The 14553-nt window shown below is 48.1% G+C and overlaps 1 protein-coding gene, 1 long non-coding RNA gene and 1 other non-coding gene across 3 annotated transcripts in view; 2 read left to right on the top strand and 1 right to left on the bottom strand.

Annotated features, from left to right (window-relative positions):
* LOC123516479 overlaps positions 1-10115 on the top strand; it is an 11698-nt gene extending 1583 nt beyond the window's left edge. The window contains exons 2-3 of the long non-coding RNA XR_006678200.1: positions 6677-7053; positions 7570-10115. This is a non-coding gene — a long non-coding RNA (uncharacterized LOC123516479). The remainder of the gene's footprint in view (positions 1-6676; positions 7054-7569) is intronic.
* The window catches only part of LOC123516476 (RNA polymerase II elongation factor Ell-like), a 132734-nt gene that overhangs the window by 104014 nt on the left and 14167 nt on the right, over positions 1-14553 (top strand). The window lies entirely within an intron of this gene.
* On the bottom strand, positions 2154-2227 carry Trnav-cac. Its single transcript has one exon. It is a non-coding gene; the product is annotated as a tRNA-Val (tRNA).

Here is a 14553-nt window from a genome sequence, read left to right as displayed (position 1 = left end):
CCCCCTACCTACCCACCGTCCTTCCTTCCGTCCGGGCCCTCAACCTCTCTTCCCTCCCCCTCGCCCCCCCCTTCACGGCAGCTGCGGACTGAGGAAGCAAGGGTGAAAGGGGGGAAGGGAAGGGATGTGGGGGGGTGGGGGGATGTCGCTCTGTGTAAAGGAAAACTCCAGCCATCATTCCTCCAGTGTGTGTGTGTGTGTGTGTGTGTGTGTGTGTGTTTCTTTTTACCGTCTTATTCGACTTTTTCTTCTCGTTCATCATGTCTTTTTTTTTTTTTTTTCTTTTTATTATTTTTTTCTATTTTTTACCACGCCGTTGATTTCCTCTTTCCTCAGTTTCTGCTTATTCCGTCTTTCTTTCTCTTTGTCTGTTAGCCAGTCGGTCGGGTCCGTCTCTCTCTCTCTCTCTCTCTCTCTCTCTCTCTCTCTCTCTCTCTCTCTCTCTCTCTCTCTCTCTCTCTCTTTGTTGTGTGTTTCCCTCCGCCTTCTCATCATCGCTCAGCTCTTCTCTCTCTCTCCCTCACTCTCTTCTTCCCCCTCACCATCGCTTCCCTCCCTTGCTTTACCAGTACTTCTTTCTCCTCCATCATTTTTTCGCCCTTTTTATATTTTCCATCCCTCCTTTCCCTTTCCCTCGTGTCTGCGTCTCTCCTTCTCCCTTGACATCGCCGCGAGGGAACTGACCAGACGAAGGGGAAAAGGGAGGGAGCGCTTGGATGAAAGTGGGGGAGCAAGAGGTAGTGGGGGGGGGCCGGTTTGGAGGGGAGGAGGGGCGGCGAGGCGTGTCCTGGAAACCCTCCCTCCCTTACATCTTCCTCCCTCCCTCTCATTCACCCCCCACCCACGCTTCCAGACGCCCACACCCTCTCTCTCACTCTCTCTACGGCGCGTGTCCTTTCCCCACACCCACGCTGCTATTACTCCCGCACGCCCCCCCCCTCACCTCCATCTTAATCTGGTAACCTAAAATAGACTATAGCTGTTGGCGGTGATGGTGGTGGTGGTGGTGCCGGTGGTGATAAGATACTTGGATAAGGATGGTGGTGGTGGTGATGGTGATAGTTATGATGATGATAATGTGATGAAGGGAAGATGTTGTTGTTGTTGTTGTTGTTATGGGTGGTGGTGAGGATGTTGGTGGTGTGTTGATGGAGTTAAAAAATGATGGTGATTGTAATGATACACGTTGGCGGTGGTGGTGGTGGAGGTGGGAGATAGGGTGGTGGTGGCGGCGGCAGTAGCGGCGGTGGTAGCGGCGGCAGCAGGAGCGGTGGTGGCGGCGGCGGCGGCAGTGGTGGCGGGCGTGGATATACAGGACAAAGATCGATGCTTTCCTCTTTCAAGTCCCTATGACACTTGTTGAGCCTCTGTTGCTAATGGTGCCTTGCCTTGCCATCCCTCCCTTTCCTTCCCTCCCCTTGCCTTTCCTTCCCTTGCCTTGCTTTTTCCTTGCCTTGCCTTTCCTTTCCTTTCCTTTCCTTACCCTACCTACCTTTCCCTTCCTCCCTCCCTCCCTCCCTCCTACCTCTCCTCCACTCCATTCTTACCCCTTTCCTTTCCTCTACCTCCTTCCTTCTCACTGAGCTTCCTCCTTCCATCTCTTCTTCTTCCTCTCTTTTCCTCATTTCCCTCATATCACAGTCACTTAATTTTTCTCTTCCTCCTCTTTCCTTTCTTTATCACTTCCGTTCTCCATGTCCTCTCTTTCTCCTCAGTTCCCTCATCCAGGCATTCCAGTTCTTTCTCCTTCCTTCCCTCCTCTCCTTTCTACCTCCATCTCACGCTAGACCTCCTCTTCACATCACGTAGCGCGAATAACGAGTTTATTTTTAGTATGTTTGATGATGCTTATTAGCTGTGTGTGTGTGTGTGTGTGTGTGTGTGTGTGTGTGTGTGTGTGTGTGTGTGTGTGTGTGTGTGTGTGTGTGTGTGTGTTTCACTGTTTGATCTGCTGCAGTCTCTGACGAGACAGCCAGACGTTACCCTACGGAACGAACTCAGAGCTCATTATTTCCGATCTTCGGATAGGCCTGAGACCAGGCACACACCACACACCGGGACAACAAGGTCACAACTCCTCGATTTACATCCCGTACCTACTCACTGCTAGGTGAACAGGGGCTACACGTGAAAGGAGACACACCCAAATATCTTCACCCGGCCGGGGAATCGAACCCCGGTCCTCTGGCTTGTGAAGCCAGCGCTCTAACCACTGAGCTACCGGGTGTGTGTGTGTGTGTGTGTGTGTGTGTGTGTGTGTGTGTGTTTGCGTCACGGTTTGCGTTAGTGTTGGTGTCAGTGAGCCCTTTGTGTGCGTTATCAGGCCTGTGTAGTGTGTGTGTGTGTGTGTGTGTGTGTGTGTGTGTGTGTGTGTGTGTGTGTGTGTGTGTGTGTGTGTGTGTCTGTGTCTCTCTCTCTCTCTCTCTCTCTCTCTCTCTCTCTCTCTCTCTCTCTCTCTCTCTCTCTCTCTCTCTCTCTCTCTCTCTCTCTCTCTCTCTCTCTCTCTCTCTCTCTCTCTCTCAGGCTGCTTATTTTCTTCCTAGTAGTCTCGCACGTCACCTGTCTGTCTATCTCTACCCTTTACACCCTCGTCCCCTCTACTCCTGCCCCCCCATCCCGAGCTCTCCTGTCACCTGCCTCGTTAGCTCCCTGTCTACCTCGTCACATCTCCACCACCCATCAGTCTTCACCCCTTCCCTCCTTCCGTCTCCTTCTCTGTCACGGTTCCCTTACCCTCTGTCTCGCCGTCAGTTTTGTTTGGACTTGACTTGCTGTGCTTCATCCTTATCGTGTTTATTGGTGCCTTTTTTTCGGTGTGTGTGTGTGTGTGTGTGTGTGTGTGTGTGTGTGTGTGTGTGTGTGTGTGTGTGTGTGTGTGTGTGTGTGTGTGTGTGTAGGCGGTAGTGTTTGAGGTACTTCAGGTGTTTGTGGAGGAGGGAGACCTGTGTGTGTGTGTGTGTGTGTGTGTATAGGGGGAAGAGGGGAGATATTGCTGCAGGGACGAGAGGGAAGGGAGGGAGGGAGAGACAGAGGTAGACAGGAAAACAGAAACCGCTTTGACTGCAGCCGCGGCACCAATTACCCTGATGGTGATGGCACTGCCCGCAAGCGACCAGGTATTGAAGTCACTGTGCTTGGTGACACTGCCGCCCTCCCTCCTTCCCCTCGCCTTACTCCCCTCTCTTCCCCTCATCCCTCGTGGCGGGCCAGGTGGGCGTCCTTAGGTGGACCACATCGCAAGTAACGGGACCCACTGAGTTACCTGCAGTAGGTTCCTCTTCGCTTCCTTCTACCACCACCACCATTACCACTACCACTCCCCATCTTCTCTTCCCCGGATGTGGTGTTTGTTTGTCAGCTATGTAGGTTACGGGTCACGTCACAGCTGTCCCTACCTCTTCTGGCTCCCTTCGTACTGTATCTTCCCTTCATGACTTCTAGTTACTCTCCTCCTCCTCCTCCTCCTCCTCCTCCTCCTCACTTCGTTCGCACTAAATGTCCACCTTCTTTGAGAGTTTTGTGCCGTGTCATCAGTGACTTTGACTGTGTTTGTGTGTGTGTGTTCACAATTGCCATCACCACCATCAACACCACCACATTTGCAATATCACCAACAAAAGTGATGGCGTCAGTGGCTGGGGCGGTGGGATAAGGCCGTTCACGAGGGTGGTGAAGATGTTAAAGGTAGATCAGCTGACGCCTCCCTTCTCTAGCGCCCCCTGCAGGCTTCACGCCTCTACAACAACGCCACGCTAGGGCTGCTATGTCCGTTGTCCCACACTGCGCTCCCGCCCTTACTGCCCCGTACCGCCCGCCCCTTTGTGGCTTGTCGGCGGGAGTCGATCATAGGGTCTTTTCAGCAGGCATATTGCAACACGAGCCTCCGTGCGGGCGACTGGCGGGGAACCGGGCGCGACGCCACGACCGTTGGGGCCCCGGCTTATCCCTGTGTGTGGGGTAGGTAGCGGCTCACACACACACACACACACACACACACACACACACACACACACACACACACACCGTAATGGGCGGCCTCTCGCACGTGGGAGAGAGAGTAGTGGGCAAGGAGTATTAAGGGTGTCGGGATGGGGCGGAGTGGGTGACGGCTTGACCTACATGGTTTTGGCACACACCACAGCTTCCACGGAGCGCCCAGTGCCCAGACCGGGTCACTTAATGCCACTTGTTCCCCGCTCAGGGTCACGCGCCTGTCCAGAGCAAACCTCACTTGTGGTGGCGTCTGTCGTGCTCACGCCCTCCATGCCCCACGGGGACGCGAGGTACCCGCTGGCACTAGTAATGACAGTTTTTTTTTGTTGGATTGGCTGGCTGGGTTGCCCTGGTGTATGGGGTGTGTGTGGCGGGGGGCGGTTAGGTTGATGAGGTGCGAGATGCGACTTGGCCGGGCACGAGAGGCAACCATGAATAATTTGATGTGTACAATACTGCCCCAGGGGGCGCTGGTGCACAGCCATGAGGGAAGTCAGTGGTGGTGTGTACTGTCTTAGTCGACTGGGCTGATATTACTTGTGACCTTCCTCCCCCCCTCCCTCCCGGAAACAGAGTCAGTAAGTGAAAGTTTACCAAGGTAATTTTTTGGACTAAGGAGGCAAGGTGCCGGGCGCTGGGTGAGGGGCACTGCCAGGCTGTGGACGCGCGAGGGATGGCGCCCCAGGAACACAAAAGTTAACAGGTCATCAGAGAACACAGGAAGCAGGGAGTGTGTAGGGTGTTGGCTCCATCCATCCTGTCCGCCCCATACCGCTCCCTGGCGCCCCAGCACCACAAACGTTCTCATGTAGTATAGTACTGAGCCTCGTTGTACAGCATGACGTGCTGCCACACCCGTTGTTCTGTGGGAGCCTCGCCCTTTGGTCTTGTTGACGCGTAGTCCGGGTGGCTAGCGGGTCCCCTCCTCTCCTTGTTCCCCATCGTGTCCCTCATCAGCTTCCTCCCCTCCCCTCCCAACCAGGCCGGTGCGCCACATACCTGAGCGTCACCTGCGCCTCGGCCACCACCACAGATGCTGCCGGAGGGAGGAGGCAAGCTCCGCCCCCTTCCCTTAACTCCCCCAAACCCCTCTCGCTACTCGCGCGCCATCTGGGATGGTGGGCGGTGAGCTCATAAGGTCGAAACTCCGCCTGTAGAGAGGCAGCGAAGCGACAGTGGAGCGAGTCTTACGTGGCGCGGGGGACCCTTCGGGCGGGGGGGCCTCAGCTCACCATAAGAGTATATAAACCTCCGGACTGAGGCGCACAGCGTCGTGGCTCAGCCGACCGACCGGACCCTCTCTCTCTCTCTCTTACTGCGACGGCAGGAGGCTTAGGCCCTATGAGGAGAGGCGTCGAGGACGGCTTGAGCAGCCCTGCCCGGCAAGGGCGAGCCCTCCTGCAGGTGGGGCTTCTGCCGGAGCGGGCACGGCGGTGGAGGGGCTCGCCCAGCGGCTAGACGGCCCGCTGGCTGGTGCGGGCCCCGCCTCCACCTCGCTCTACCGCTGCGGCAGAGCGAGGAAAGGAGGGAGGGAGGTGCACGGCCACGCCCCCAAACCCTCATCCCACTTGGCACAGCTCCACGACTGTCTTGCTCATATGATGAATCTTTTTTCACTCAATAAACCAAAGCAACCTCTCTTCCTACAGTCTTAACGGACCAAGTAGCTGTAATGATTACCTCAGTCATTAGTACAAGTCAAGTAAAGATAAAGAGATCAACATAGAGGTGGAGGTGGCGTGGTGAAGGGGGTGTGGGAGGGGCGGTGGCGGCGACCTTCAGGCGTCCTGGTGACGCCTTGCTTCACCAGGACCTGGTCCCTGCCACCCAACCCCCACTCCCTGGCCGTGGCTTCATCCCCGGCCTTAGGACCCGTCACGAATGTCCTCCTGCGCCTCTTACGTCGTTCTCAGTGGAGCCTGTCGAGTGTGGATAGCTACTGCGCTCCCCCTTTTGGGGGAAGCTTGGGTGAAGGGTGTCGCCCACTATCACCACCACCACCACCACCACCACCACCACCGACAACAACAACAATAACAAGCAGGAGAGCAAGGCGTGCTGCTGGAAAGTGTGTGAGCGCGGCATGGAAAAACCCGCCTAACACGTCCTTGCCCGCCCCAGCTCCCGTGCAGGCCTTGGCGAGGAGTTCGTGTGTGCGTGTGTGCATCCGTGTGGCGTGGAAAATGCCAGTAGACCCGTGGAACGTTCCCTACTTGTGAGTGATGTAACACTGCGTGGATTGCAAATAGTTCATTGCGCTACGCAAGACTTGAGTGCAGCGATACTTGTGGATCATTGCGTGTGATACTTGAGAGTGACGTGAAGCCTCGTGTGGCAGCGAGGACCAGCGGCGTGTGCCAGTGTCAGCCCAGACGGAGACCATGTAGACGACCACCAGAACTGTCCATGTGCTGAGAGAAATGTGTTTTACAACTGAACAATGGATGAGAGAGAGAGAGAGAGAGAGAGAGAGAGAGAGAGAGAGAGGAAACAGGTGGAATAGAGGGAGCAGGGACGTGACAAGAGAGCGACCCAGCTACCTTCTTGGCTGTCTGGTTCTCCCTCCTCCACTCCCCGCTCCCTTTACCCTCCTCAGGCGCCGGGGAAATACCTACTGCATGAGTGAGCCCCCTTCCTTCCCCCCAACATTCAATCTTCCACCCTCATACTCACACACCACAAGCTCTCTCTCTCTCTCTCTCTCTCTCTCTCTCTCTCTCTCTCTCTCTCTCTCTCTCTCTCTCTGTCAGTGGGCGACTCAACTCTTACTTGCTCATGGCGAAAATAGTGACTCATCATCGTGTTTTCTTTCCTCATGACAGACTATGTTTTGCTCACAGCTGTTTTATCAATGCTCGGGAACGCGTGGAGAAATGTGTTCAGCTTAATGGAGAAAATACTATATAGCTTGTCTTCTTGTGTGTGTGTGTGTGTGTGTGTGTGTGTGTGTGTGTGTGTGTGTGTTGTTTGCATTTTACAATCTTGATGTGTTCTCATGCTTGACCATGAATGCAAATTATAGAACCAAGGAGAGAGAGAGAGAGAGAGAGAGAGAGAGAGGTGCACGTACGGCGCAGTTACCTCACTTGCCTTGAAATCCCATCGTCTCGAAATTCTGGACTGTGGGCTTTTGTATTGCGCGTAGTGTAGTGGTTAGCACGCTCGACTCACAATCGAGAGGGCCGGGTTCAAGTCCCGGAAGCGACGAGGCAAATGGGCAAGCTTCTTAATGTGTGGTCCCTGTTCACCTAGCAGTAAATAGGTACGGGATGTAACTCGAGGGGTTGTGGCCTCGCTTTCCCGATGTGTGGAGTGTGTTGTGGTCTCAGTCCTACCCGAAGATCGGTCTATGAGCTTTGAGCTCGCTCCGTAATGGGGAAGACTGGCTGGGTGACCAGCAGGCGACCGAGGAGGTTGACATATGTCCGGATTTTCCCGGACATGTCCGGAATTCAGATCACGAAATCTGCGTCCGGGGGGATTTTTGAAAATGCTTCAAATGTCTGTTATTTCACCTTTCATCAGTAACTGTTAAAAAATCGCATTTATTAAATTTCCTTGGGTTGAAATGATGAGAGAGAGAGAGAGAGAGAAAGGAGTTCACCGAGTGGCAACTGCTTTGGTTTGGTTTCGGTCAAGACTGATGTGTATGGGTCCTGTATGAAGTCGGTGCTCGCAGCCTTCCCAACGCCGCCTCACGTCGCGCCCCACTCTTTAACCAGCTCTGATAGGGGTCAGTTTGGATTACTGTTTGCGGCCTTGTGACCTTGTCATTACAACTATTACTTGTTCTTCTCAAGATACCCAAACGAAAGTGAAAATCCACTGCAGAGATGCAGAACAAATTAAAAAAAGGCAGGAATGAGTGTGAAGCTGAGTGTTCGGTGTGTAAACCAGGAACATTTGTCTCACTGGCACATAAAAGCATTAATGACTTATAATCACATGATTATCAGCCATATGCAAAGGTAAATAAGTTGAGTTTCTTTTAATTAATTTACATGTTTTTCAGTATCATATTAGGACCATAATCAGGTGTTAGTGAAAGTGTCCGAAATTTTGATAGTTCATAATGGCAACCCTAGTTTTGCGTCAGCACAGAGAGAGAGAGAGAGAGAGAGAGAGAGAGAGAGAGAGAGAATTAATATTCAGAAAGATGAAAAAAAAAAAATTGGTGTGTCCTTTTGTGGATAAGAAGGAGGTTGCCGTGTGTACTAGAAGGGTAATGTGTCTCGCAGCTTCCCCAGCCGTCACGCATCCCAAGACATATCGGCCAACTGTTTGATACCATATGTTCCGTGAGCCATCGACGTTTCTCTCACTATTCAGAGCGCTGGTGAGCCTTAAAACACCGCCCTTGTCACGCCCCTGCATAAGGTGTGTTGGGAGTAGCTTTGCCCAGTAATTATATATATATATATATATATATATATATATATATATATATATATATATATATATATATATATATATATATATATATATATATATTCCAACTCTGGAGCTGGTTTCCTGAACAGAGAGGTGTAAGAGGAGGAGCATCAGCCATGGGGTTGGCAACACTGGTCAGAAAACGTGCACCCCCAAGGCCGCAACTGACGCGAGCCACCCCGCTCTGCTCTCACCTCCTCCCGCACGCTCTCCACCGACCCGCCACCCAGCCTTTGCCTCACAATGGCCCCTTACATTCCCAACGCATGCAGGCAAGCAGGCACTGATGAGAGGCTTCTGGCACGGCTGTCATCTCCACTCCATAAGCTCCCGGCAGGTGATGCTGGATAGATAGCTTTGCGCTTGGTGATTGTGGAATATTTTTCAAATTTTACAAGTGGCGGAGCTAGGCGTGAGTCAGCAGGTTTGTTACAGCTGAGTTGAAGCCTGAACCAGACTGCCTAAGGGATGATTATGCTGATTTTGTAAACGGAGGTAGTAAGAGGGCGAGGTGTTTGTCTTGGATAGAAAAGGTAGGAAAGTGTGTGGCTGAGGTAACGGGGCATAGTAAGGTTTCCAGCCATGTCACATCGAAAAGAGTGATCGGTGGCCGCCCTGCATCGGGGTTGAGTAAGCCGGGGCGCGGGTGGCGAGAAGGGAAATCTGCGCTTGCCAGGAATTGCTGTGCGCCTATATTGGTCTCGTCCACCCTTGCCAAAACATTCCATTGGGCGAAATAATCCTCATATATGCCGTTCCCCGGAGGTGCGCGGAAATAGGCGTCGCCCTGACGAGTGCGTCACCGTGTGGCTGGCGACGTCCCCGCACCTCGCTTAGGAGAGGTAGCGTGGAACAGGCGAAGAGCTACTTGGGCTTCTGAGGTAAATAACAGGAGGAGAACTGTATAATCCCTGTTGGCAACCGAGTGTAGTTCTTGCTGACCCAGAGAATAAAGACTTGAGTCGCACTAGTGCCGCCTCCATTGTTGCCAGTTGCCACACAGCCTGTCTCACAATGTCGCTAGCAGCTGCCAGCCAGCCGCCAATCTCTGCACCTCACGTATTGCATTGTTGCCCTAATTAAAGCCCCACTAACAACCCGGAAATCAAAGGCCGAGACGAAGACTAACCAAGCGATCTAAATAGATAGAAAGTTGTGTGTGGCAACGCATGGCCTTGCTGGACCCGAGGATAACAAGATCGGTGCCCGTTGGGCGCGGGCGTGCCATCACCTCCTGCTGCCCGCAGCCCTATACTAGGCCCTTGAACAGTGCTGTAACTAGGCTTTGCTATTATGGGTAATAGTGAATATTGATCCACAACTAAAGAATTAACAATGTGTTGGATGTTTTGGCGATGAAAATAAGGCAGTGTGATGGAGGATGTGTCCAAGGCCCCGAGGCCTGGCGCCAAGTGGCGGACACAAGCTTGCAGAAAATGTATATTGTCATGTAGATATGTGCACACGTGTGCCCTTAGTACACGTACTCTCTCTCTCTCTCTCTCTCTCTCTCTCTCTCTCTCTCTCTCTCTCTCTCTCTCTCTCTCTCTCTCTCTCTCTCTCTCTCTCTCTCTCTCTCTCTCTCTCTCTCTCTCTCTCTCTCAGTTCTTATGTTGTCTTATCGTTTTATCGCTTATCACGACATGATGATATACACTCGACATTGGGTTTCGTTGTTTGCAACCGATTACAAAACATTATATATATATATATATATATATATATATATATATATATATATATATATATATATATATATATATATATATATATATATATATATATATATATATATATATATATATATATATATATATATATATATATATATATATATATATATATATATATATATATATATATATATATATATATATATATATATATATATATATATATATATATATATATATATATATATATATATATATATATATATATATATATATATATATATATATATATATATATATATATATATATATATATATATATATATATATATATATATATATATATATATATATATATATATATATATATATATATATATATATATATATATATATATATATATATATATATATATATATATATATATATATATATATATATATATATATATATATATATATATATATATATATATATATATATATATATATATATATATATATATATATATATATATATATATATATATATATATATATATATATATATATATATATATATATATATATATATATATATATATATATATATATATATATATATATATATATATATATATATATATATATATATATATATATATATATATATATATATATATATATATATATATATATATATATATATATATATATATATATATATATATATATATATATATATATGTGTGTGTGTGTGTGTGTGTGTGTGTGTGTGTGTGTGTGTGTTCTGCAAAAGGCAAATATTGCGCAAGTTACACATCATCAGTCATTATTAATAAAGTACATTCAGTCAACATCCGTTGAAGACTTCCTGTCGTGTCACGCTGGCTGCCAACATTGCGCCTCTCATCTTCTGTCCCATTTTTGACATGATTCGTAGTTATCTACTCCATTCCAAACGTCACTGTTATTTGCCTCTTGTACCGTAGACTCCCCATACCTTGGCACGCCACACTCTTGGGGATGGAGGGCTCCACCGCTCATCCAGTAACCTCCACCTTTCTAGGCAATGCAAAGTAGGCTGATTAAACATGGGTCTTTTGGTATTCTTTAATGCATTGATGTTGACGAATGAGTTTAATCGGTGATCAAACCAAATCTACTTGACGTTATCGCGATAAGAGTAACCAGCGCTATTACTCATGCAACTTATTGTTGTGTTTGTCGTGCTAACCACTTTTTCTGCACTGAAGGTTAAAAATACTGACACTCTTGCAACTCACTCTGTCTCGATCTGTGCTGTTTGAAGTGTAAAGTGTATTATATTTACACACACACACACACACACACACACACACACACACACACACACACGACAGGAAAGGTTGTGGAGGAAGGAAAGATGGAGAAGGTTTCCACAATAGTCTATTTACATAGGGTAGCGTCTGGCCTATAATGCTGCTGTTGCTGCTACTGCTGCTGCTGCTGCAACTACCTCCCATTGCTCCATTGTTCCCCCACACCTCAGCGACACACTCCTGACACCGCTAATGTAATTTTATGCGAGTTAGTCCTGGCCGCCGCTGTGCCCTGTATACTTGAAGCTCTACCTGATACTGTCCTCTTTGTAATGACGAGGCGTGACGTGCGGGAGTGAGCGGAGCTTGTTGCCAGGGCGGGAGGTTATGTGAGGGGCCGGTACTAGTGTGGTGGTGTGGTGGTGTGGCTGACGGGGTGTGGCATGGAAGGTGTGAGGCAGTTCAAGAGGGAATTAGAGGATGGAAGGCTAAGCTGAGTGACTATACTGAGGTGGCGTAGGTTAGTGGTTCATTAGAGGAAGGTCTGGTGTTTGAGTAAATAGGGAAGGAAAGGTAAGAGGGGGGGGGGGTGGCGATAATATTGTGACGAGGACTAGTAGCGGTTAGAGGAGGAAACTGTGTGTGTGTGTGTGTGTGTGTGTGTGTGTGTGTGTGTGTGTGTGTGTGTGTGTGTGTGTGTGTGTGTCTCGCTCCACGTCTCCAAGCCGGCGCCTGGGGTCACCTTACAACATAACCCCGCTCTCCTGTCTCCTTCCTTCTTCTCTTTCCCTCTCCTGTTCCTCCCTCCTCCAGCCCCGCCTATGCCCCCATCCTCCGGTGTCCACGCTGTCTACCTGCCTGTCCACACACGTCCTTTCTTCACTTCACTCATGTCTCTCTGTCCTTGCTTCGTCTGCACTGCTCAAACCATTGCGTCACACACACGTACACTTGTATCTCACACCTGTTAGTTATAGCACTCTTACCTGTATGTTCTGTACCAAAGAGATAAATATTTAAAGTCGTCCTTGTCGTCCTCAATTTACACCTGCCTCCACCACACCTGTCTGCACCTTAACTAATGTAATAGGTGCAACAGTGGAAGTAGAAGTAGTAGTAGTTGTAGTAGTAGGAGTAGTAGTAGTAGGTGTTGTGTAAATTTTCTGCACCGTGCCATCCTTGAGCCTCATCCCGCCTTACCTGTCGCTAACTTACCTGTATTCCCAGTATTCCGTCCCTTCACCCATCACCTACATTGTCTTGTATCTGTTACCTGTCTTCTCTTCCTCCGTCTTCCTTATCCTTAAAATCTCTCTCTCTCTCTCTCTCTCTCTCTCTCTCTCTCTCTCTCTCTCTCTCTCTCTCTCTCTCTCTCTCTCTCTCTCTCTCTCTCTCTCTCTCTCTCTCTCTCTCTCTCTCTCGGTCATTATCATCTCTGTTATCACTAAGGTTTGAGTGCTTCACGTTCTTCTTTCGTCCGATAAAATCCTCTTTACTCGAGACTTTTATGTTGGGTTTTCCTCCTCCTCCTCCTCCTCCTCCTGCGTGTGTGTGTGTGTGTGTGTGTGTGTGTGTGTGTGTGTGTGTGTGTGTGTGTTTCTAGGAGAAAGCAATACGTAAAAATAATTTAAGATATGAGTCATTAGACGGTTGGCTCTTGTGTTAAAAAGTAGCTACCACTACTACTACTACTAGTACCACTAGTACTACTACTACTACTACTAATAATAATGATAATAATAATAATAACAATAATAATGATAATTGTAGTAATACCACCATCTTATCCTGAACGAAACGCGACAATGTTTCAAAATCCCACGTTAGAGGTTATCAATAGTCTTAATTTTCTTATCGTTCTTTTATTTATTATGTATATTACCAGGAACTGTAATATCTGATAATGCATATAATGAGGAGAAGCAGAGAAGACCATAATGGCTGAATGAATTAAGAACACACACACACACACACACACACACACACACACACACACACACACACACACACACACACACACACACACGGGAGAGAAGAAACAAGAGCAGACATAAGGAAATTAGAAAGAATACAGAACATGGCAACAGAGATGAAGCAAAAGTTGGGAAACCTAACTAATGAGGAAAAGTGAAAAATGGACCTGCCAGAGAGAGAGAGAGAGAGAGAGAGTGTATGAATTGCGTAACACAAATAAGTAGCTTGCCTGGTATGTGTATAGATGTTTTGCGTAGGCTATAACGATAACTATATCGGGATTATTTTCTAGAATACGGTTAAGAAACAAATATTACAAGGAAAACTAAACCAATAATGCTCGGCTTACAATCAAGAAGGGCCGGGTATGGGTAGGGAAATTGGAGAGCCTCTTAATGTGTAGGCCCCTGTAGTAGCAAGTAGGTAAGGGATGCAACTCGCCTCGCTATTCCGGTGTGTGGTGCATGAGCGTTCTCTGCCGGCCGTATCTGAAAACACACACACACACACACACACACACACACACACACACACACACACACACACACACACACACACACACGAGGAGGGGGAAGAGGGAAGTGAAAAAGAGTTCTGGTAAAATTGATATTCGCGCATGATTTTATGCTCACTTACGACAATAATTGGTATAGTTTGGCAAAAATGGTTTTCGGTATAGTGATGTGCATCCTGTCCCGTGCGGAGGCGCTTCCTTCCTGTGCTGAAATTGTTAATTGTGTTTTTAGTTTTATTTTATTTATTTATTTATTTTCACGAAGCATTGCAAATGTACTTGTTAATGTGAAGAGATGATCATGAAGGAGGAATAAATAAAGATCAGTGGATAGAAATATGCATACACATAAGATGGATAAACAAATATACAAACAAATAAATAAGAAGAGAAGCAGGCACATACAAACATCGATACACATACGCATGCAGACAGATTGATAGATAAATAAATATAGATACTCAAACATTCGCCACGCTCTCACAACACTCACTAAACAAACACTAACATCGATCCTCCACAAAACACGGGGCATGGAATGAGTGTGCTGTGATAAGGAGACCACCTGAGTGACGCTCCCTTGTAGCCACACCCGGGACGCATAGCATGATGCACTTCCTGCTAAAGACTTTTCCTGCTTTCATCTCGTGTCTGAACTGCCGACAGTCTCCCAGGAAAACCCGAGAAC

The sequence above is a fragment of the Portunus trituberculatus genome, chromosome 41 (assembly GCF_017591435.1).
Source record: "Portunus trituberculatus isolate SZX2019 chromosome 41, ASM1759143v1, whole genome shotgun sequence".
In the NCBI taxonomy this organism is placed as follows: Eukaryota; Metazoa; Arthropoda; class Malacostraca; order Decapoda; family Portunidae; genus Portunus; species Portunus trituberculatus.
The sequence above is the reverse complement of the archived record's forward strand: the minus strand, read 5'-3'. Positions and strand labels throughout refer to the sequence as shown.